This window comes from Giraffa tippelskirchi, chromosome 13, assembly GCF_054371585.1.
Source record: "Giraffa tippelskirchi isolate mGirTip1 chromosome 13, T2T-mGirTip1v1.2.pri, whole genome shotgun sequence".
Lineage (NCBI taxonomy): Eukaryota > Metazoa > Chordata > Mammalia > Artiodactyla > Giraffidae > Giraffa > Giraffa tippelskirchi.
Window position 1 is genome coordinate 10,162,955 of NC_137287.1, and position 23,285 is coordinate 10,186,239.

General features: G+C 42.7%; 1 long non-coding RNA gene and 1 other non-coding gene across 2 annotated transcripts in view; one reads left to right on the forward strand and one right to left on the reverse strand.

Moving 5' to 3' along the window:
- The window catches only part of LOC145532603 (uncharacterized), a 37,861-nt gene extending 36,620 nt beyond the window's left edge, over nt 1-1,241 (reverse strand). The window contains exon 1 of the long non-coding RNA XR_014073421.1: nt 1,017-1,241. This is a non-coding gene — a long non-coding RNA (uncharacterized LOC145532603). The remainder of the gene's footprint in view (nt 1-1,016) is intronic.
- Nucleotides 1,242-5,329: 4,088 nt separating this feature from the next.
- On the forward strand, nt 5,330-5,402 carry TRNAL-GAG (transfer RNA leucine (anticodon GAG)). Its single transcript has one exon. It is a non-coding gene; the product is annotated as a tRNA-Leu (tRNA).
- The last annotated feature ends 17,883 nt before the right edge of the window (nt 5,403-23,285 follow it).

The window sequence follows — 23,285 nt, forward strand, 5'->3', positions numbered from 1 at the left end:
ACCGCTGTCCAGACAGCCATGCAGCCAGGAAGGCCCTGGCTGACTCTGCATGAATGAACTGGTCAAGTGCTTGGTGATTTTTTACACTGAGTCACTGAGACAGTGTGTGAGATGTGTGTGTGTGTGTGTGAGATGTGTGTGTGTGTGTTTGTATGTGTATGAGACAGAAAGAGAGAGAAAGAGAACAACTAGCATTCAAGTTTGGTTATTGCATCTAATACTTGGTGTTCTAAAGAATTGATGCTTTCAAACTCTGCTGTTGGAGAAGACTCTTGAGAGTCCCTTGGACAGCAAGGAGATCAGACCAGTTCATTCTAAAGGAAATTCAACCCTGAATATTTATTGGAAGGACTAAACCTGAAACTCCAAACCTGAAATGCCACCTGATGCAGACAGCTGACTCTTTGGAAAAGACCCTAATGTTGGGAAAAATTGAGCGCAGGAGGAGAAGAGGGAGACAGGGGATGAGATGATTAAATGGCATGACCGATCCAATGGACATGAACTTGGGCAAACTCCTGGGAGATGGTGAGGGACAGGGAGGCCTGGCGTGCTGCAGTCCATGGGGTTGCAAGGAGCTGGACAAGACCTGGCAACTGAGTAACAACCATGCTTAACCTACTATATCAAATCCATAGTTTAGGTAGTGGATAATGATCTATATTGAGAAAGGGTGAATTGGGGAATAGAATATGAGCCAATTTTTATCCTGGCTAAGGTGTTTATTTACTGTGTTTTATGCAATGAAGGGCCAATAACCATTTTTTAGCAGAAGAGTAACAAGGTGAACTTGGACTGTCAAATGCTTTCTCTCTCTCTCTCCCCACGCTTTGCTACCTAACATGCTGTGAGCACTGTTGATGTTTAGGAAATAACTGTTTAAAGCAAGGTTGGAAAGAGTCATGTGGAATAACATTACCAATATCTTCATAGTTCTGCTATTTTAGCAGTGCCACAATTATCATTTGTTCTTAATTATATCCACTGCCTTGAGTGGTGGTGTCAGAAATTCTTACCTGAATTTAGTTCAGTATCTGTAGCTCTGCATTGGTCTCCTTTTACACTCTAGGGGAGGCACTGGTTCTTTGCTCCTCTTCCTCAGGAAAGACTCCTTGAAATCGCTCCAGACTGTGAACTGCATCTTTATTGATTTCTGGAGGATTCAATTTGCAGAAAGCCTGCTTAAGCCTGATGTGAAGTCTGCATGTTCTCTCCTCTCTTCCAGAACAGGGACACTTTGCCTTTTAAGGATAACATTAAAATTTAAGGTTCAGAGGAGGCCTGCAAAATGATAAAACCTTTGCATTCTCTTGCTTCTTTCCCTTCCTATAATTTTCTGTGCCTAATTCATCACATTCAATGAGGAATAGTTACGGTACCCTTCCATCCATTCTCCAAATTCTTTGCACTCAACTTCCTTTGCCTTGTCTTCTTCATGGTTTTTCAGTCTTGCTGGAATAATAAACTCCAGACTGTTCACAGTGTATTTTTTGTATCATTGAGTTAAAGAGAAGGTATTCAGGATAAACATACTCTTTTCTTCTTTTTTTAAATTTTTTCATTAGAGGATAATTACTCTACAATATTGTGATGGTTTTTGCCATACAGCAACGTGAATCAGCCATAGGTGTACATAATATGTCCTTTCCCTCTTGAACCCCCCTCCCACATGCCTCCCCACCCACCTGTCTAGGTTGTCACAGAGCACCGGCTTTGAGTTCACTGTGTCATACGTCAAACTCCCACTAGCTCTCTATGTTACATACAGTAATGTATATGTTTCAATGCTATTCTCTCAAATCATCCTACCCTCTCCTTCCCACACTGTGTCCAAAAGTCTGTTCTTAATGTCTTTGTCTCTTTTGCTGCCCTTCAAGTAGGATCATTAGTACTGTCTTTCTTTTTTTTTCCCCTTTATTTATTTATTTATTTTTTGTTTTTCTTTTTTTTAAAATAAATTTATTTATTTTAGTTGGGGGCTAATTACTTTACAATATTGTAGTGGTTTTTGCCATACATTGACATGAATCAGCCATGGGTTTACATGTGTTTCCCATTCTGAACCCCCCTCCCACCTCCCTCCCCATCCCATCCCTCTGGGTCATCCCATTGCCCCGGCCCTGAGCCCTTGTCTCATGCATCGAACCTGGAATGGTGTTCTGTTTCACATATGATAATATACAAGTTTCAATGCTATTCTCTCAGAACGTCCCACCCTCACCTTCTCCCTCAGAGTCCGTAAGACTGTTCTATGCATCTGTGTCTCTTATTCTATCTCACATATAGGGTTATCGTTACCATCTTTCAAATTCCATATATATGCATTAGTATACTGTATTGGTGTTTTTCTTTCTGGCTTACTTCACTCTGTGTAATGGGCTCCAGTTTCATCCATCTCAATAGAACTGATTCAAATGTATTCTTTTTAATGGCTGAGTAATATTCCATTGTGTATATGTACCACAGCTTCCTTATCCATTCATCTGCTGATGGCCATCTAGGCTGCTTCCATGTCCTGGCTATTATAAACAGTGCTGTGATGAACATTGGGGTACACGCGTCTCTTTCAATTCTGGTTTCCTCGTGTGTATGCCCAGCAGTGGGATTGCTGGGTCATATGGCAGTTCTATTCCCAGTTTTTTAAGGAATCTCCACACTGTTCTCCATAGTGGCTGTACTAGTTTGCATTCCCACCAACAGTGTAAGAGGGTTCCCTTTTCTCCACACCCTCTCCAGCATTTATTGCTTGTAGTACTGTCTTTCTATATCCCATATATATGCATTAATTTCATAGATGTCGTCTATGACCAAGAAATGAGTCGACTGATCTTTCATTGGCACTCTAGCTCTCCTGCTCAAGGTTTGTCAGCTTAACCAACCAATGGTTGCCAACTTTATTAAGAGTGCTAGTGAATTAAGAAATATCATCAGAAAACAATAATTAACCTTGAGTTTGAAAGTATTAGGGCTTTTCCAGTGGATCAGTAGTAAAGAATCTGTCTGCAACGCAGGACCTGAAGGATTGATCCCTGGGTCAGGAAGATCCCCTGGAGGAGGACGTGGCAACCCACTCCAGTATTCTTGCCTGGAGAATCACATGGACAGAGGAGCCCGGTGGGGACAGTCCATAGGGTTGCAAAGACTGAAGCAACTTAGCACTCATAAAAGTATTAACTAGATGCACTCAATCAGTTTCCCAAGCTTTGTAAACACTTAGAATGTATTAACTGTCCCCTAAAGGAGTAATTAAAGAATTTAGCTATTCTGTTTCAAACACAAGGAACCAAGGGTCTGGTGATTGCCAACAGGGTCAATCAAACACAACAGTCTGGTGATTGCCAACAAACACGAACTAAATGGTTGACGTGAGACACTGCGACCACAGACCTGGATGCTCCCTGATAGGTGAGTCTGTAACTGTTCTCTGAAAGACAAATCAGGGAATAACACCACCTGCCACACACTACCTGATCATTGTCTGTTTGGGTTTATTCTTTGATATTTTACCTGTATTGCAATAACAATAACAGTAAGAACTGATGAGGCATCTTGCAAAACTGTTTTCCAGACAGGTGTTAAATGTGTGTGCTATTATCAGAAGTGGTCAGGACTGTGTCGTATCATGTTTTACACAGCTATATTGGGGAAGAATCTGCCTGCAGTCTAGGAGGTGCAAGAGATGCAAGTTCGATCCCTGGGTTAGGAAGATTCCCTGGAGGAGGAAATGGCAACCCACTCCAGTGTTCTTGCCTGAAAAAACCCTATGGACAGAGGAACCTGGCAGGCTACAGTCCAAAGGATCACAAAGAGTCAAAAACGACTGAGCACGCAGGCGGACAGATTGAGGAATAACTGACATATAACAAACAGCACACACTTAAACATACAATGTGATGACTTTGATCTATGCATATACCCAGGAAACCATCACCACCATCGACATGATGGACATCTCTGTCACCCCTAAAATTTCCTATGTCTCTTTGTATTTATTCATTTCTAAACTCTGACCACTTGCCAGGCAACCACTGGTCTTTCTGTCACTATAGATGAGTTTAGATTTTTAAGAATTTTTAATAAGTGAAAACATGCAGTATTGTTCATTTGGCATAATTCTTTTGAGATTCATGTACTTTACGGAGGTACCAAGAGTTCATTGCCTTTTACTCCTGAGTAGTAGTCCATTATGTGGATACATCACAGCTTGCATATCCACTCACCTGCTGTTGGACATTTGGGTTGATTCAAGTTTTTGGCTATTATGAATAAATTTGTTATGAATATCTGCATACAAGTCTTTGTGTGGACATATGGTTTTATTTCTCTTGGATAAATAGCTATGGATCATATCGCAAGAGTACTTTTAATTTTTTAGGAAACTGCCAAAATGTTTTCCAAAGTGGTTTTGCCGTTTAATATTCTAAGCAGACGTTTATGAGAATTTCAGAATCTCCTGAAATTAAATTCAAAATATTATGTTTATTTATAAGTACTCATTTCTCTAGGGAAAGGGTCCATAGCCTAAATATTTGCAGCCGACATATTTCCAATATGATGTTTTCATTTTATTTTTTATCTCTTGCCATTGTGTAATAAGTATCCATTTGGTTCTAATTTTTTTTTATAAAAGCAGTTATTTATTTCTAATTTTTTTCCACTTCTTTAAATAAATCAATTTCATGGAAAAAAGTTTTCCTATTTTCCTCATATCTTTTATCCTCAATTGTCATGATGCAGAATTCTTCCAGAAGTCTCACTTACGTTTTCTTTTTGGGTGTTCATTGTGTAGCTTAACTTTTATTTTTGCTATTCTATTTTTTTTTTTTTTTTGAGCCTACCTTGAAAACCTACCCCCACTATTTAGACTGATCCTAGACCTAGGTCAGCTTCTCTCAGGACAAAAGCCAGTCTGATGAAAGAAAAGCTCCAAATTCCTAAGTTTGTGGTCCGGGTAGTTGAGTACATTCGTACTTATTAGAACAAGACAAACTGAAAGAGTCAGCTATTGAGCTGAGGGAACAGAAGAGGCCTTCTCTGGATTTGGGGTGGATAGCAACTTTTGCTAGCTGCTGATAAATATTTTTTGTTGTTTCCTAACAATGGATGGACAGGGGTCAAGGGCAATCAGAAGAGGGATATTTAGTATTATTCCATGGGACTTTCAACATTTTTTCATAATGAGCAAGTGTGAAAGACCTAGCCTGACAATATAGGTAGCCAGTGGTTGTATTATTTGGTATTTGGTACATTAATATGTATTATATAATATATCCTATTATTATTTAGTATAATTATAAAATATAATTTTTTTGTATATTTGAATAAAGTGGCTGAAATAGCTCACTTGGGAGAGCACTAGACTGAGGATCTAAAGGTCCCTGATTCAATCCCGGGTTTTGGCAAGTTAAACTTTTGGGCTTCCCTGGTGGCTCAGTGGTAAAGATCTGCCTGCCAACACAGGAGACTTGGGTTCAATCCCTGGGTCGGAAGATCCCCTGGAGGAGGAAATGGCTCCCCACTCCAGTATTCTTGCCTGGGAAATCCCATGGACAAAAGAGTCTGGCGGGCTACAGTCCACGGGGCCCCAAAGAGTTGGGCAAGACAGTGACTGAGCATGCATGCATATTTGATTATATTATTTGGTACGTGTATCTACCAAACTGATCCCAGTCGAAGTAGTTCTTATTCTGATCCAACAGCTATCTTACTCTGGATGTATGTGGCATCATCCAAAACTTGGATAGGGTTGCTAAAATAAGTATGATGTACATTAGATCAGGAAATTGTTCCTCCTGAAGACTTGAGGCCTTCTTCAAAGGTCTGTGGTGGAACCATTGAGATTAGTTAACCTGTGGCACTGCCATTTTACCATCTGGGAAAAGATTTGGACATTATCAACTAATCACAAATATACTCAGACCCTATAAACCATCAGTTCCACTCCTAGGAAACTCACACATGCATGTACGTCCAATAGAAATGTGCTTGAGTGCACCAGAGATGTATATAGGATTATTCAAAGTTGCGATTTGGGTTGTAGCCCTAAACCATAAGCAATCTCCATGTCTATCAATATTTGAGTAAATACACCAGTCAATATTAAAGGAAATCAATCCTGAATACTCACTGGGAGGACTGTTGATGAAGCTGAAGCTCCCACACTTTGGCCACCTGAGGCAAAGAGCCAACCCATTGGAAAAGAGCGATGCTGGGAAAGACTGAGGGGAGGGGGAGCAGGGGGTGACAGAGGATGAGATGGTTGGACAGTATCACTGAGTCAATAGACAGGAGTTTGAGCAAACTCCGGGAGATAGTGAAGGGCAGGGAAGCCTAATGTGCTGCAGTTCATGGGGTCGCAACGAGCTGGGCACTACTTGGCGACTGAATAACAACCACCACGGAGTAGTCATAATGGAATTCCACACAGCAATGAAAATAAATGATGTGTTGTTACCTGCTACAACATGAATGCATCTTATAAACATCATGCTGGACAAAACGGGGAAAAGTCTATTGGGGACAAAAGGATGTACACATTTCTTCTCCAGCTGGTTGCCTGGAGGGGAGGGTATTAGGTGTGTGGATTATATCTCAGTGTCCAGTCTCTGGGGACAAGAGGCATGGGGAGAGTGGGCCTACTTCCAGCCACAGTAGCCATTCGCACCAGTAGGAGAGGAAATAGACTAAAGATGAGGCATGTGGAGGACCAGGTGAATACAGTGTGAAATCAAACTAGCATCCCCAAAGGCAGTCTGAGATGGAGATTGGGGAGCACTCAGAACTAAGCAGCAAAAGTGGGAAAGTCAGAGGTGATCAGCCAGAGGGACGGATGTCAGCATGAACAAGAATCAGGAAGACTGAGAAATGACAGCTGTGGTCAGTGCATGATCTGTCCAGACCAACTGCCATGGACAGTGACTAAAGGACTTATTATTTTAATCTTTCTTTTCATAAAATTTTAAGTGTAGATTTTACAGGGAAAATTGCAGAAATCAAAACTATGTCACAACAATTTGTGAACATGTACAACCCTCCTAAGTGTGATCCATCACCCAGTAACCAACCTCTATCCCCATTTCCCTCCAGGAAAGTAGCTGATCCCAGGTTAAGATACTGAATATCTTGAAAAGTCTCTTGCTTTTCTTTATAGTGTTGCTGCTGAAGCATGTGTACTCACACATAATGGATTTGTTTGCCTGTTTCTTGAGCATTGGTAAACCTCTTGACGAAAGTCAAAGTGGAGAGTGAAAAAGCTGGCTTAAAACCCAGCATTCAAAAAATGAAGATCATGGCATCCAGTTCCATCACTTCATGGCAAATAGATGGGGAAACAATGGAAACGGATTTTCTTGGGCTCCAAAATCACTGCAGATGGTGACTGCAGCCATGAAATTAAAAGATGCTTGCTCCTTGGAAGAAAAGCTATGACCAACCTTGACAGCATATTAAAAAGCAGAGACATTACTTTGCTGACAAAGGTCCATCCAGCTGAAGCTATGGTTTTTCCAGCAGTCATGTGTGGATGTGAGAGTTGGACTATAAAGAAAGCTGAGTGCAGAAGAATTGATGCTTTTGAACTGTGGTGTTGGAGAAGACTCTTGAGAGTCCCATGGACTGCAAGGAGATCCAACCAGTCAATCCTAAATGAAATCAGTCCTGAATATTCATTGGAAGGACTGATGCTGAAGCTGAAGACCCAATACTTTGGCCACCTGATGTGAAGAATTGACTCATCGGAAAAGACCCTGATGCCAGTCAAGATTGAAGGAAGGAGGAGAAGGGGACAACAGAGGATGAGATGGTTGGATGGCATCACTGACTCGATGGACATGAGTTTGAGCAAGCTCCGGGAGCTGCCGAAGCCTGGTATGCTGCAGTCCATGGGGTTGCAAAGAGTCAGACACAACTGAGTGACTGAACTGAACTTCTTGAACATTATACAAAGAGAATCCTATACTATGTATCTTTTGTATCCCACTTATTTTGTCCCATTTGTAGAGAAAATTTGGAAAGGCATTGAGTAGAGGGAAGGTCATACTACACTGATTAATTGGCTTTAAATTAAAAAGAAAAAGATCACTATCTTCAAAATGAACTTACCAAATATGCCCTATTTAAAATAAACATTGATCATTTTCTCAAAGGGCACACTGATTAAAAGCAATTTGAGGATAATATTAAGTGTGCTCAGTCATGTCTGACTCTTTGCAAACCTATGGACTGTAGTCCACCAGGCTCCTCCGTCCATGGGATTTTGCCAGCAAGAATACTGGAGTGGGTTGCCATACCCTCCTCCAGAGAATCTTCCTGACCCGGGGATCAAACCCACATCTCTTGCAACTCTTGCGTTGGGAGGCACATTCTTTACCACTGAGCCACCTGGGAAGCCAATTTGAGGATAGAATGGGCACAAATGTTTATTGATTTCCTACTATGTGCCAGACATTGTGCTAAACTCTGACGTAATCCCACTCTATGGCGTGTGCATTATTATCTCCAGTTTATATGTGAGGAAACTGGTGTCCATGGAGGGTCACTGGCGCACCCTTGCTCACTCTGGTAATGATGGAGAGAATCTGGGATTGAAACTCTACCGGGCTTGGCTCAAAAACAAAGACTCTCTCCACTCCATTATGATGCAACACTTGTGGACAGGATGATATATATAGGGCAGACTGGGGAAAGTAAACAAGTTACATTGCGAACATCTGACAAGTCAGGTATTTGCCAGGTGGGCCAGGTGAGATGGTCCTGCCTGTTACCTCTATACTACCCTTGAGTGAACAAAGTAATTATTGGTCGGGGCAAACTCACGGTGTCTGGATAACTCATTAGCTCTTATTTGTTTCAAGTCTGATGGTGTATGACAAAAGGATTTGTTCCAGATGTCAAAGGAGCACAATGGAGTTTAACAGCCTGTGCATTTAGAAAAGCTTCGCAGTAGGAAACCACCACAGGTCACGGAGGCCGAGAGAGGCTGGTCAAAGCCAGTTCCACCTCACGATAAGCCCCCAGCGCTCTTCCCAGGAAGTCACCACTTTCTGTTCCAACGCATCCGTAATTCTTTGTGCACGACTCAGAATGCTAATGCCTTTTCCATTCTCTGAACTTGAGGTCCTTGAAGGGATTATTGAAAATAAATTCCTTTTGGGGTTTGGTGTTGGAAAAACATTTTATCTTATGCGCACACACGCACACACACACACACACACACACGCGCACAGACATGCATACACGCTCTCCTATTCCCATAATCCTAACTACTGAATTCAGTGTGCTATACTTTTTAATTTTGCTTGTCAGGAAGCTTGGAGCTCAATTTCCTATTCAAGTGTAGAGTTCAGCTTAGCCTAACTTCCTCATAAAATTAGATGCCTGCTCTGTCCTTGTTTTATTACTATTTAAACAATCCTCTATTATCTGTATGACTCTTCATCCACTTCATGTTCTGCTTTCTCTCCTCCTTTGGCCGCAACTTTTCAACAATAACAGAAATTTAAGGAGCAATGATTAGGTGCCAGACACTTTTCTAGGTGTATGGAGGAGACGGAGAAGACATGGTAACTAAACTCAATCCATGTTCCTAATAGCATCCTGGGTTGTAAACAGAAAGGGACATAGAAGAAAACAAGCCCGGTAGATGAGGCACTAGAGAGTTAAATGTCTAGTGTGATGCCAGCTGGTGATGAACATCTCAAAGAAGACAGAGGCAAGGTGAGTTGGAGACATCCTGTCCTGAGGACGATTGGGCAGAGCCACGAATGACCCAAGAGACTCCATCATGTTGAAATGTGGAGTGACAGCATCCTAGGAAGAAGGGCTAGCATGTTCAGAGACCCACTGAGACCTTTTAGTTTTCAATGATCGCATGGCAACATTTTCACATTGTCAGGGAGATGGTGAGGAACAGGGAGGCCTGGCGTGCTGCAGTCCATGGGGTCACCAAAAGTTGGACGTGACTTAGGAAGTGAACAACTGAACCACAATTACAAACTTGTAGAAGAGTTTGAATTTATAAGAACTCCCATATCCCCTTCACCCCTATTCCCAGGTGTTAACATTTCATTGCATTGCTCACATTCCTCTCTCTCTCTATCACACACACACAAACACACCATTCTTTTCCTTCACCATTTGCGAGCAAGCTGCAGACGTGACATCCCTTCATTTGTAAAGACTCTAGGATGTGTTCCCTAAAACAAAGCCACCATACAAGCTTCCAGATCAGAAAGTCAACATTTTCACAACACTCCCATCCAATCCAAAGACGGCATTCAAATTTTGCCAACTGTCTCAACTATGCCTCTTTTTCTTTTATGATCCAGGGCACTAGCCAAGGACACGTACCGTATCTCATTGTTATGTCTGCTCATTTCCTCTAGCCAGGAACAGTTCCTTGTATTTCCTGTCTCTCACATTCTCAATAGTTTTAAAGAGTACAGGCTTCACCCATGGTCAGATGACCCTCGGTATGTGTCTAACCGACGTCCTCCCCAGCACCAGATACAGATTGCAATTTCCTGGTAGGGATATCACAGAAATGATGCTGTGTTCTCAGCACATTGCATTAGGTATATGCAATACCAGCTCAAACTACCCACCACTGGTGATATTAACCTAGATCACCTGGTCAGGCTGATGTATGCCAGGTTTCTCCACCATTATGACATCATTTTCCCTTTTGTAACTGGTTATTATCTCGTGGTGGTATATTCTGAGATCACAGCAATGATATCATACCTTAGCATGTCTCAACGAACACGTGTCTTAATTAGTGATCACTGATCCACTATACGTGTATCCAAGGACCACTATGATGCCTGCGCAATAGTGATTTTCTCTTTCCATCATTTTCCCTTTACACTTATTAGTCTGAATTTCCCACAAGGTAGAGAGCTCTCTTCTTCTTTTGTTTATTTACATCAGAATAAACCCAGAGATTCTTACTTTATTTACTGTGTTATAATCTGTAATACTTAAACAGTTTTGAAACCACATTTTTTAAAGCTTCATCCCACAATTCAATGGATTCAGTGTTTACAGCCAGTCTGTTTACCAGCATGCTACTGTTCATTTGTTGGTTGGCTGAAGTTTATCATCTAGTATTTCTTTAACAAGACCCTGTGGGATTTATAGTCTCCAAGTTTTTATACCCTTTAAAATTATTTTCTTTTTTTTCCTATAATAACTCTATTGAGTTACAATTCACTTGCCATACAATTTATCCATTTAACTTGTACAATTCAATGGCTTTTAGCATTGGGTTGGCCCAAAAGTTCACTCGGTTTTTCCATAAGAGATAGAAAATCCCAAATGAACTTTTTGGCCAGGCAAATATATTCACAGAGTCGGCCAATGATTAATACAATTTCAGAACATTTTTATCACTTCAAAAAGGAACTTGGTGCCTATTAATAGTCACGTTCTATTCTCCCCATCTTCCCTCCTCTCTCTCCCACAGCCCTAGGTAACAACTAGTGCATTTTTTGCTCTACATAGAGTTGCCTGTTCTGGACGCTTTGCATAAGTGAATTCATATGCTATATGGTCCCTTGTTGTGGTTTTTTTCATTTAGCATAATGTTTTCAAGGTTTATCCATGTTATAAAATATATGAGTACTTTTTTATGCTTAGTAATATTCCATTATATAGTTATGTTGTTTATCCACTTGTTTGTACTTTCAACAGTTAATAGACACTGGAGTTGTTCCACTTTGGGGTACTGTGAATCACACTGCTTTGAACATTCATGGGCAAATTATTACATGGATGTAGATTTTCATATCTCTTGGGTATATGACTATGAGTGGAATTTCTGGATCATATGGTAACTCTATGTTTAACATTTGAAGAAATTACCAAATTGCTTTCCACATTTGTGGCTACACCCAGTTTACATTCCCACCAGCAATGCATAAGAGTTCCAATTTCTCTACATCTTCACCAACACTTGTTATTATCTAACTCTTTTATTATAGTCATCCTAGTGTGGATCACAACAAACTGTAGAAAATTCTTAAAGAGAGGGGAATATCAGACCACCTTATCAGTCTTCTGAGAACCCTGTATGCAGGTCAAGAAGCAACAGTTAGAATCAGACATGGAACAACGGACTGGTTCAAAATTGAGAAAAGAGTTCGTCAAGGCTGTATATTGTCACTCTGCTTATTTAACATATATGCAGACTACATCATGTAAAATCCTGGGCTGGATGAATCCCAAGCTGGAGTCAAGACTGCAGGGAGAAATATCAACAACCTCAGATATACTGATGATACCACCTTTATGGCAGAAAGCAAAGAGGAACTAAAGAGCCTCTTGATGAAGGTGAAGGAGGAGAGTGAAAAAGCTGGCTTAAAGCTCAATATTCAAAAAACTAAGATCATGGCATCTGGTCCCATCACTTCTTGGTAAATAGATGGGGAGACAATGGAAACAGTGACAGATTTTCTTTTCTCAGTTTCCAAAATCAATGCAGATGGTGACTGCAGCCATGAAATTAAAAGACACTTGCTCTTTGGAAGAAAAGCTATGACAAACCTAAACAGTGTATTAAAAAGCACAGACATCACTTTGCTGACAAAGGTCCACATAGTCAAAGCTATGATTTTTCCCATAGTCACGTATGGAGGTAAGAGCTGGATCATAAAGAAGTTCAGTTCAGTCGCTCAGTCATGTCAGGCTCTTTGCAACCCCATGGCCTGCAGCACACCAGTCTTCCCTGTCCATCACCAACTCCTGGAGCTTGCTCAAACTCATGTCCATCAAGTCAGTGATGCCATCCAACCATCTCATCCTCTGTCGTCCCCTTCTCCTCCTGCCTTCAATCTTTCCCAGCATCAGGGTCTTTCCCAATGAGTCTTCCATAAAGAAGGCTGAGCACCAAAGAATAGATGCTTTCAAATTGTGGTGCTGGAGAAGACTCTTGAGAATCCCTTGGACTACAAGGAGATCAAACCAGTCAATCCTAAAGGAAATCAACCCTGAATATTCATTGGAAGGACTGATGCTGAAGGTGAAGCTCCAGTACTCTGGCCACCTGATGTGAAGAGCTGACCCTGATGCTGGGAAAGATTGAGGGAAAGAGGGGAAGGGGGTGACAGAGGATGAGATGGTTGGATGGCATCATGGACTCAATGAACATGAGTTTGAGCAAACCCCAGGAGATAGTGAAGAACAGGGAAGGATGGTGTGCTGCTGTTCATGGGGTCACAAAGAGTTGGACATGACTTAGCAACTGAACAACACGTGGATATGAACTGTATTTCATTATGGTTTTGATTTATATTTTCCTGATGGCAATGATTTGGTGTGTGTATGTGTGTGTGTGCTCATCGTTTGTATACTTTCTTTGAAGAATGTCTATTCATATCCTTTGCCTGTGTTTAAATCGGATTATTCATCTTTTTTTATTGTGTCATTAGAATTCTTTATACATTCCAGGTATAATTCTCATTAGATACATGATCGGCAAAAATTTTCTCCAATTTGTGTGTTGTTTTCATTCTCTTTATGGTGTCCTTTGAAGCAGAAATATTTTTAATTTGGAAGAAACCTGATTTATTTAATTTTTCTTTTGTTGCTTGTATTTTTGGTGTCATATGTAAGAAATTTCTTAAACCAAGGTCATGAAGGTTTAGCTGTATGTTTTCTTTTAAGAGTTTCATATTTAGCTGTTACATTACAGGTTTTGATCCACTTTGACTTAATTTTTGTAAATGTTATGAGTTAACATCCAGCTTCATATTTTACATGTTGACAGAACTTAGCAACTGAACAACAATAACAACAACAGTACTGTTTCCCAGCACCATTTGTTCAAAAGACTACTCTTTCTGCCATTTAATTAAATTGGTACTCTTGTCAAAAATCAACTGAATATAAATACTAGGGTATGGATTAAACCTGGATGTCCCGCATTGTAGGCAGATTCTTCACTGTCTGAGCCACAAGGGAAGCCCCAGGGTATACGTCTAGGCTCTCTATTTTTTATTTGTCTATATGTCTATCCTTATGCCAGTACTAGCATGATTTTCTTTTGCATTTACACTTTTAACAAAAGTCATGCTGAATATAAGATGGTTGGGTCACCATTTCTTATCTTGGAGTTTTTGGGAGTGTAACTCTACCGACTCTATCACTGATTACAGAAAAACTGAGGTCTGATCCACTGATGTTTATCCTTAGAGCCAACTTAATATTTTGATTCCATGTCCCCAAACTGTTTCTTTATGTGCCACGTTCACTGTTTCTTAGAGTATCACATGGACTAATAGTTCCATGTGACCTTTTTTCAGAGCATCGTGTGCTTTCATTATGTGGATTCAATCTCTATTTACTGGAATGTTTTCTTGCACCAAAATCTTAAAATATAATTTTTTGTTTCATTATTTTAGTGTCTTCTTTGAGGACAATTACGACAAGTTGGAACTCTATTATTTTCATAGATATGTAAGTAGATAGATGATTGATAGGTACATAGATATGATACAGACATAATATAGAAATATATATTAGTTATGCATTTGTACAATATATGTATACACTTTGGTTCTTCTTTTATGTTCATTTCTGCTTGATTTTCTTACTCTTTTCCTCTATCATAATTACTATGCTTTCAACTATACTAATTCTTGATCTCGTCTTTAATGTAGCTTGAATTTCTCTGAATTTTTATTTTTCTCTTCTATTAGTATTTCCTTCCTGTTCACGTCTTTCTGAGAGCTTCTGTTTCATCTCATTCTGTTTTCATGTCATGTATTCTGTGTGCTCATATTTCTGCTTGGAGCTTTATTTCTGAACATGTCATTAAAATGTTATTTAATGAGTGAAAATGTAGTGATATTATTCCTCTGTTCAAAGACTGTGTTTTTCCTCTACACATTTCTCATTTGCCATTTTCTCCCACTTTTGATTTTTTTTTTTTCCTATAGTTTCCATACAGTTTCTGTGTGGAAACTTGGTCCCTTTCTAGTTTCTTGGTCCCTTTTATATGACACTTTGTCTTTGACTGAAGTGTGCTTTTTTCTGGACATATGATTTAAGGATTCTGTGTTGGAAAGGGTGGGGGATGTTAGTAGGACCAGAAGAAAATCTGCCTGTTGTCCCATGAAGTTCCTCGGGACTCGGGAGCCAGGTTCTGTCTCTTCTCCACCGACAGAAACATGCTCCCACTGCCATCCCTCTTGCTCACTCTGCTCACTGACAGACCGCTTCCTGCAAGTAGGATACCCTGTCCCAGCATTACTAAGGGCTCAGCTCAGCTGGTAAAGAATCCTCCTGCAATGCAGGGGACCCCAGTTCGATTCCTGGGTTGGGAAGATCCCCCAGAGAAGGGATAGACTACCCATTCCAGTATTCTTGGGCTGCCCTGGTAGCTCAGATGGTAAAGAATCTGCCTGCAATGCGGAAGACATAGGTTTGATCCCTGGTTTGGAAGATCCCCTGGAAAAGGGGATGGCAACCCACTCCAGTATTCTTGCCTGGAGAATCCCCATGGACAGAGGAATCTGGCAGGCTACAGTCCTTGGGGTTGCAGAGTTGGACAGGACTGAGCAGCTAACCACAGCACACAATAAGCACATACAGGGAAGAAATGAACAAAATAGCATCTGCCTTTAAATAGCTGTCTTTGAAGTGTTGTGGCATATGATGCTTTTATTCTGTTCTTTATACTTTTCCATAATTTCATTTTTAAATGGTATATTGTCTCAGGACTTCCCTGGTGGTCCAGTGGTTAAGAATTCACCTTTCTAGGCAGGGGGTGTGGGCTTGATCCTTGGCCAGGGAGCTAGGATCGCACATGCCAGAACATAAACAACAGAAGCGATATTGTGCAACAAATTAAAGAAATACTTTACAAATGGTCCACATTAAAAAAAACCTTACACAAAATGTATACTGTCTCTAAAATCAGAAAATTGATGCATTGTCATTAAAAGTAGAAGGTCCCCGTGGCTACAGTGGAGTCAAAGGACTGGAGTGAGTGGGAAAGCTGGACCCATAAGCTAGTCCCTGTGAGGTGCCCCAGACTGAGAACTAATGACAAGCCAACAGAGGGGGCCATAGGGTTCAGACCTGGTCAGGCAGAATCAGCCCCTGCAGTTAAAGAAATCACCAGATTAAGTGTGTGCTGGGGGAGACCTGGAGCAAGGCTGGACAGAGGGGAAATCCTATACCTCTCGATTATAATTATAATCATCAAAACTCCCACGAGAGAGGAAACCGGAAGCTCGGAGAGGTGAGGTAAATTGCCCAGAGTCTCTCCATTGTGGAAATGCCGATTAAATCCTGCTCTGCTTAATTCCGCATCCCAAGGCCTTTCCTCGCCTTCCTGCCTACTTATCAGCTCTCCAGCTGGGTGACTTGGTGTATGGTGATGCTATTAACCAGGAGAGGAGGTGCGGGAGGGGAGGGGAGGCGGCTTGCAGGGAGAGATAATGAGCTCTGTTTGGGAGATGACGAGTTATTGTGAGCAGAGCACTCCCGGCCCCACTGTTGGAATACCACGGAGGCAGAGGCAGCATTTTATGTGAAAGCCCACTGTTCCTGTCACCTCGCTCCTGTCAGTCAAAATGAGGAAAGAAAATGATGTTTCTAGAACCCTGCTGGTGGCTGTCTTTCTCCCAGAATGAAGGCAGCTAGCACAGATGACACCGGGATCTCAGGGAGACAGGCTCTGACAGCGCCTGCTCTGAATCAGCCACGGGCCAGAGAGGATCAGGATCAAATCTTGGCACCGGGATCATTTCTCAGCATCCATCCAGGGCCTTCCAGACACCTTGTGGGTGGAGGGCGCTGGGGGAGTGGTGACAGCCTTATTGAACTGTTTTGTAACTTGAGAGATTTGCTTTCTCTGTCATGGTCCTAAGCAACCAGTCTCAGGGGATTTTTATTTTATGGTTTTATTTTTAAATCAGGGCCAAGTTTTCCCTTGAAGATTGACAACCACAGCATCCAGGTCTATCCATTCTCTGCCTTGGTGCAGAGACCTATCTGCCAAGACCGACGGCAAGGGTTCCAACCACAGCAACACGGTGACCGAAAAATATACTCAGCCAAACAAAGGCAACCTGTGTGGGATAAACTTTCTGCAGAAGAGGAAGCTTTTGAATTCCCAGCTTCTTTTTAACAAATATTTATTGATTTATTTTGGCCGTGTGGGATCTTTCTTACGGCACGTGGGAACTTTCGCCGCAGGGCATGGACTTTCTAGTTGTGGCACATGGGTTTCGTTGCTCTGCGGCATGTGGAATCTTCGTTCCCAGACCAGGTATCAAACCCGAGTTCCCTACTTCGGTTGGCAGATTCTTAACCACTGGAACACCAGGGAAGTCCTTCCAAGGCAGTTTTTTTAAAGGTTTATTTGTTTGTTTATTTCACTGATGGCTGCTCCAGGTTCTTTGTTGCTGCTCACAGTATTTCTCTTGTTATGGAAAGTGGGGGCTACTCTCCAGTTGCTGTGTGTGGGCTCCTCATTCCGGTGGCTTCTCTTGTTGCAGCTCGTGGGCTCTAGAGTGTGGGTATATGGGCGTGTGGGATCTGCCTGGAGCAGAGACTGAACCTATGTCCCTTGCACTGGCAGGCAGATTTTTAACACACTGGACCATCAGGGAAGTCCCTCCAAGCTTATTTTTAAAGTATAACTCTATAGAAAAAAAATGATAGGCTAACTCTTCTTATTTCTGGTTGAAATCAACTGATAGGTGTGTGACTTGTATGTCTTTGTTTTTATTTTCTGGTATCGATTTCGTATTCGAACTCAAACTCTTCCACTTATCCATTCTGTACCCTTGGGTATGTAATTTAGTCTTGAAACCTCTATTTTCTCACAATCAAACAGGCATCATCACACCAGTCTCATAGCGTTCTGGTGAGGATTCTATTAAATGAGATAATGTGTGGAAGACATTTAGCACAGAGGTTTGGGGCATAGTAAGTGCAAAATAACTAGCAGCTATCATCAATATTATTTTGCAAAATGCAATATTTACATAATTCCTCACAAAAATACTGTGCCCTGTACACAGTGTGATTGTAGCTATTGAGAATGGATGTGGGAGTCATGGCATTTTGATGTCTTCTTAGAGCCTCCTGTGCAACACTGCAGATAAACACCTTGCTTGAGCATTTACACAAATAGAGCCCATTATGAACATGCAACAGCAACAATATCCATGGGTTATGATTCATCTTTAGACAGTAAGCAGATAAGAGCGGAAGCCACTTTTTGTTTTATGCATCAGCGTGTTCCCAGTATTTTGTACAGAGTAGGGTCTTAACATACATTTTACAATTGAATAAATTAATTACTTGCTATACCACATGGGCTTCCCTGGTGGCTCAGACGGTAAAGGATCTGCTTGCAATGCCGAAGATGCAGGTTCGATCCCTGGGTCAGGAAGAACCCCTGGAGAAGGGAAAGGCTACCCACTTCAGTAGTCTTATGTGCAAAATCCCATGGAGAGAGGAGCCTGGAGGGCTACAGTCCATGGGGTTGCAAAGAGTCGGACATGACTGAGCGACTAACACTTTCACATATGCCTGCCTCATGCCAGGAGCTGTGCAGACTTTGCTTCAATTCTTCTCTACACCCTTGAAAATGAACTGACTTCCAGATCAATGAGGATCAGCTAGGTGATGCTATGATAACAAACACGCCTCCAATCTTAGTGGCTTATAACAGTTCTTACTCACACTATGTGTCTGATTATTGCTCAACTGGAAACTTTCCTCTCAAGCTTCCTCACTCCAGGATCCAGGTGATTTAGCAGCCACGGTTGCCAATGCCAGAGGCACAGGGTAAAAGGCAGAACGAATTGCAAACTGGCTGTTAACTGCCCTAGAAGTGTTCATAGCTCTCTTGTGCTCATACATCACATGACCACCCTAATGTCAAAGGGCATGGAATGGGGCAGTTATAAACCCTGTCAAGTGCCTGGGAGAACACATGGATTATTTTGTGAACGGTCCTTCTTTCTCAGGGAAGTTGAGACTCTTGGTGGAATAACTTAGCCAGGTGTTACGGAAATGAATCATGGTCTGTCTGAGTCCAGAGCACATTGCATCCAATTTGTCTTTTTGGTCTGCCGGTTTCTCATGTCTTCATGGAGCCAAATGTTTGGTCTCTGTAGGGGATCTGCTTTCCCCTAGATTTCAATAGACTGAGTAAATATAGCCACGTTGCCATTTTACATAAATATCAAATTCCAGTGAACTGACTGCTAAGCAGAAGGACGCCTCCCAGAACCACAGGAATGGCTAGTTGGCAAGGCCCCAGGTGACACCAAGAAGCTGGCCTTTGTCTGATGTGGCATGGATTTCCAGGCTGTCTAAATCCAACTGCCAAATGATGTCATGATCCACTGTGGAGATGTCCTTGTGATCCAGGCAGATATTCTCCTGACAATCCAAATCTGGGTCTGCTTCTGCAAAACGGCTTACTGTTCCAGCTTTCTTTGTCCTCACTGAGTCATTACAAAAACAGAACGCCAACCCTGTTACCTGTGCTCCCATCCCAGAAAACTGAGACTCTTTCTACTTGGAAGGACTGATGCTGAAGCTCCAATACTTTGGCCACATGATGTGAACAGCTGACTCACTGAAAAAGACCCTGATGCTGGGAGAGATTGAAGGCAGAAGGAGAAGAGGGTGACAGAGGATGAGACAGTTGGATAGCATTACTGATTCAGTGGATATGAACTTGGGCAAACTCTGGGATATGGTGAGGGACAGGGAAGCCTGGTGTGTTGCAGTCCATGGGGTCTCGAAGAGTCAGACATGACTTGATGACCGAACAACAACAACAGAAAATGGGATAGAGGAAGCAGAAGCAGAAGTCTATACCTCCTTTTCTTTCTGAAACTGTCACTTAGTCCCTCATTACCCATCAACTGACAAGTCCAAATAGTACCGTTGTTTGATTTCGATGGCTTTTAATTTTTAAAACCATTTTCCTTCTGTAGAGTGAGTCCTGGTCATATGTGGTAGATGGACTATGAAGGCGCACTCACAACACACAGGCCTCGAGTCACTGGTTTCACCATCCTCAGTTTCCATCACGGAAATCTTATCTGGACTGCCTATAAGAATCCAAGCATCCTTTGGAGTCTGTACTTTTCCCTGGCCTTCTCTTAGTGATGTGTCAACAAAATCTTTTAAATGGTCACGAGGCAGACAGAAGCAGATAGAAAAGGTAGAAAAGAAATGCAAACTTGTCCAAGACTTAATTTAGCAGCTCAATTTCAGGCTTCCCAGGTGGCGCAGTGGTAAAGAATCCACCTGCCAGTGCAGGAGATGCAAGAGATATGGGTTCAGTCCCTGGGTTGGGAAGATCCCCTGGAGAAGGCAATGGCACCCCACTCCTGTATTCTTGCCTGGAAAATCCCATGGACGGAGGAGCCTGGTAGGCTGCAGACCATGGGGTCACAAAGAGTCAGAAACAACTGAGCGACTTCACTTTCACTTTTCACTTTCATGCATTGGAGAAGGAAATGGCAACCCACTCCAGTATTCTTGCCTGGAGAATCCCAGGGACGGGGGAGCCTGGTGGGCTGCCGTCTATGGGGTTGCACAGAGTTGGACACGACTGAAGCGATTTAGCAGCAGCAGCAGCCAATATTCTTGCCTGGAAAATTCCATAGACAGAGAAGCCTGGTGGGCTACAGTCCATGGGGTTGCAAAGAGTTGGACATGACCAAGCACACACACACAGCCTGGGGTATGAATCAGCCTTCTTTGCATAGCTTTTTCTAATCTCTACTGGCCCAGGACACATCCTGAATCAATGAATCAGAACTCCAGGTAGGGGGCCCAGGACACAGCTATCTTTTGAAAGTCCCAGGATGTCACTTCTCCTTTGAGAACCACTGAATGAGATCATCCACTGGACGCTGAGCCAGCATCCCTTCCTGCCCATCCTGCCCACCCCTTAATACTTTGCATGTATAATTCTCATCAAGTGAATCATACATCGGTAGATGTTATGTTGAGGTTAAGATGTGTTTACTCTGTTCATCCCTACAAGCTTCTGGATGCTAATTAAGGTCATTTTCAGTGTTTTTCCTTGAGTCAGCTGGAACAATAACTCTCACTTGTCAAGCAGTGTGGTCTCACCACGTGCCCTCTTGTATCTTTCTGGTGCACACGGAGGGGAGGGGACGCTTGTCTCACAAGGAATTCTTGCCGCAGCCTCTACCTCTGGCTGGTTCACCATCCTTAGTTGGGTCATCTATAAAAGGGTGATGGGCTGCTCTTAGACTCTGAATTTTCTGGTTGTGACAGTGTTGCCTGTCCTTCTTTCTACCGCTACGTACCTCCAGATCTCTGACTTAGACCTTCCTCATTGGCTTCCAGGGAAATGATCCTCTCTTCTTATTTATCTTGATACTGGGGGAGAAGGGAGGGGATGGGTGGGATCACAGATGAGTTGTGCTGTTAGGGACACAGTGTTTCATATCATATCACCTGTAGCTCTTTACTGATACCTTAGGCCCTGATGACCAGGTTAGACTATCACGGCAGACCCCTCCATCTGCTGCATTTTATCTCCCGGGAACTCCCTTCTCCTTCCTGCAAGCTAGCTTCTTTGGCTTTCCCTGTCTGTAGGTCTGTAGACTGTTTAGCCCTTCCCAACACTTGTATTTCGCATTTCATTCCCACACTAGGGTTGGCCTCTTGGGGGTGGGGGCAAGCAGGCAGGATCTCCACTGAGGATGGGGCTTCCAAAACACCAGCCCCAGACTCACAGGGGAGAAGTTCGCAGCTCAGATCCAGCAGTGAATCGATAGGAAGGGGTCTGGGGATGTAGAGTACAATTTTATTTTTTGGACTCTTCCCCAAAAGATCCGGCGTCTGGAGAAATTTTCATCACGTGAGGCGAGATGGCTTTCCCAGGTAAAGAGGAGAATGGAGGAGCAGGAAAGCAGAGTGATACTCCCTGCCTCTGTTTCCACTTTGTGTCAGCTGGTAGCTTTCCTTCTAAATTGAACTAGAGGTAGGGTCTTCCTTGGAATTCCGGTGGCTAAGACTCTGCACTCCCGACGCAGGGAACCTGGGTTCGATCCCTGGTCGGGGAGCAGTTCCTACATGCCACAGCTAAAGATTCTGCATGCTTCAACAGAGATCCAAAATTCCACAAATCGTAACTAAGACTCCGTGCAGCCAAATAAATAATAATTTTTTATGAGCGTGAGGTTAATCTGCAGATGAAGCTATTTAAGAAGAAACAAAGAGAACTTGTTTGATTTTGAGCTGATCCAGGTACCCGAAGCAGCAGGGTGAGGTGTGATGGGAAGTATTCTGGGAAGATATCCTTACAGAGTGTGCTGTCATGCTGAGTCAGCCCTTCGAGGAGGTGAGGGAAAGGGGGCTTCAGTGGTGCTGGGAGGGCTGACCCCCTGCTTCGGTGGTGGTGGACCTGGGAAGGGAGGCCTTAGGACTGGAAAACACTGGGTGTGCAGGGCCATGGGGAAATGCCAGGATGGGGCAGAGGCAACAAGGCAGCTGTGGGGTCACCTTGGGTCCTTTTCAATCAGGCTGCCTGGGGTCACAAGGAGTCCTAGCAGAAAGAGGCCAAAGGACAATGGTGGGGTGCCCAGGAGTTGAAGAAAGATTGTTAAGTTACACAATCTAGAATAGATACATCCTTTGTGGTCCCCACGCAAGGAAGCCACATAGTCTCCAGGTGCACCCCAAAAGAGAAAGCATAACTTCACACACCTGAACAGACCTAGAGAACAAAAAGCCAGATGACCCCAGAACAAGATCAAGGAATACCCTTTCTGCCCCTTCCTCCTCCATGCAGCAGCCCCTAGAGGCTGATGCTATGGGGGTGGGAGCAAACGGGGGCAGGGGGTTCAAGGGGAACAGAGGAGAAGCCGAAGAAACTGACCCCTCTGCACTTATTCTTCCTGCCAGCTTCCAGCCAAGTCCAGAATCTCCCTTTAGGTTGCGATGTGAACATTCTCGTCTCTGAATCAACCTGTGTTTGTAACTGAAAGTAACTTCAAGATGTTCTATTATCTAAGAGTGAGCAGAGACATCAAGGGTAGGATTCCCTTGTGAAATAAAGTTTAAAGGGACAAAGAGAGACAGAATAAAGTTGTCACGTAAGGACAGTCCAGATGTCTACAAACAAGACAGGAGAGGAACCAGGAGGGAGGTGACGGTAGAAACCTGTACGTTATGACTGCATTTCTTGACTTGCCTTCTATGAAGTCCAGATTGCTTTCTGTATTGGACAATCTAAGGAAACCAAGGAAATGGACTTGAGTGCACACTGGGAC